At 24.3% G+C, this 2,334-nt stretch overlaps 1 protein-coding gene across 2 annotated transcripts in view; it reads left to right on the forward strand.

Annotated features, from left to right (window-relative positions):
• LOC100163007 (leukocyte elastase inhibitor) overlaps positions 1-2,334 on the forward strand; it is a 9,422-nt gene that overhangs the window by 4,421 nt on the left and 2,667 nt on the right. The window lies entirely within an intron of this gene.

A 2,334-nucleotide genomic window follows, 5' to 3' on the forward strand; every position in this document is an offset into this window, starting at 1 on the left:
TGTATTTTCGATATTTTTCAACTGATATTGTAACGATATATCAGGAGCTTTGTATTAAATTTATACACTTTTTGGCCCAACAGATAAAACTTTATTGATATTTATAGAAAAAAAAACGAAAAAAATTTAAAACTGAAAATGTCCGTAAACAGCTCAAAAAGAGTCAAAATATTTTCAAAATTGTATGGTGTATAGGAAATGCTAATATAAATATTCAGTCAACATTTCATGTACCTACGGTCATTTGTTTAAGAGTTGCACCAAAAATCAAAATCAATTTTCTCGAAAACAGATTTTGTGTAAAATAAGGAATCTTGTATTACATTTTCATATCTTAGATTTAAAAAGAAAAATTTTTATGAATTTCTAACTCAAAATAATTTGCAAATTTTCGTGATTTTTCCATATTTTGTCATTTTTTGAACTTTAAATGCTTATAAAAAAAAACTGTGACTAAGGATTTTTAGTATTTTTCATCTGCCTTTGAATCAATATACTAGGAGCCTTCTATTAAATTTTCAAGCTTTTTTATCCAACAAATAAAATTTTATTGATATTTTTAAAAAAAAAACTAAAAAAAAATGAAAACTGACAATGTCCGTATAGAGCTCAAAATAAGTCAAAATATTTGACAGGAAAATTTTATCCTGTATAGAGAATGGAAATGTAAACATTCAGTCAAAATTTCATGTATCCACGGTCATTTTTTTTAAAGTTACACCAAAAACCAAAATCGATTTTCTCGAAAACAGATTTTGCGTAAAATTCCCGTTTTTCCTTAATTTTTCTTTTGTTTTTCCCGGTGCTTTTGAAAACTACTGGGAAATTTAAATTTTGACCTCCTCAATGCACCAACGATATTCACTTTCTGATCAAACAAGATACTGAAGTTGAAAATCGTAGCATTATTTCGACTACTTATCGTGTACACAGACACAAAAAAATAAAAAAAATAAAAAACACACATCATTGTAAAATCATACATTCATCGTTCCACTCAGATCTAAATTAAGGAAAAACGAGAATTTTTACCCAAAATCGATTTATAACAAAATATTTTAGTTCTGATGTAACTCTAAAACAAATGACCATCTACATGACATTTTTAATAAATATTTATATTAACATTTTCTATACACGTTCATATTTTCAAAATATTTTGATTTGTTTTGAACTGTGTACGGACATTTTCAGTTTCCGATTTTTTAGTATTTTTTTCTATGAATGTCAATAAAATGTTTTTTTTTTTGTAAAAAAGCTTGATAATTTAATAAAAGGATCTTAATTTATTATTACAATGACATTTGAAAAATATTAAAAATCCAGACCTATTTTTTTTTAAAGTTCAAATGTTGACAAAATACGTAAAAGTGACGAAAAATAACCAAATATTTACTTAAATTTTTACTTTTAAGACTGAAAATTTAACACAAGATTCATCATAAGTTGTTATACCTTTATCAAAAAAAAATGTCTACAAACAACTCAAATTAAATTTTTACGAGCGTATAAAGTTCATATTTTTACAAGGTTGGATTCACTCGTTTTCTCATGTAGCGATTTTATTATCTAGTAAAAAATATTTCGATTTGTTTTGAACTGTTTACGACCATTTTCTGTTTCAAATTTTTTTAGTTTAATTTTCTATGAATGTTAATTACATTTTATTTGTTGAGTAAAAACTTGAAAATCTAATACATTAGGATCTTAATTTATTGTTACAATAACAATTGAAAAATATTAAAACTCCAATCACAATTTTTTTTTATAAGCATTTAAAGTTCAAATGTTGACAAAACACGTACAAATCACAAAAATAATCAAATTATTTTGAATTAGAAAGTCATAAACATTTTTTCTTTTAAATCTAAGATTCTAAAATGTAATACACGGTTCCTTAGAATTCATAAGTTTGTCTACCTTAATATAAATGAAAAAAAAAATGTCTATAAGCAAATCAAATTACATTTTTTAAACAGTTGAAGTTCATATGCTTACAATCTTGGATATTCACTCGATTTCTAATGTAGGTAGCGATTTTATAATTTTGTTGTAATTCAAATACGAATAACTGTGCGGATACATCAAAATTTGACTGAATTTTCTTATTCTCATTTTCTATACACCATACATTTTTGAAACATTTTTGTTTTATGCTGTTACGGACAATTTCAAACTTCAATTGTTTTGGTTATTTTTCTATAAATATCAATAGACCTTTATTTTTTGGGACGTGAAAAGGTGAACATTTAATAAAAGGTTCCTGATATTATATTGTTACAATAGTGGATTAAAAATACATAGGCACAATTTTATTTTATAAGTATTTAATGT

Source organism: Acyrthosiphon pisum, chromosome A2 (genome assembly GCF_005508785.2).
Source record: "Acyrthosiphon pisum isolate AL4f chromosome A2, pea_aphid_22Mar2018_4r6ur, whole genome shotgun sequence".
Lineage (NCBI taxonomy): Eukaryota > Metazoa > Arthropoda > Insecta > Hemiptera > Aphididae > Acyrthosiphon > Acyrthosiphon pisum.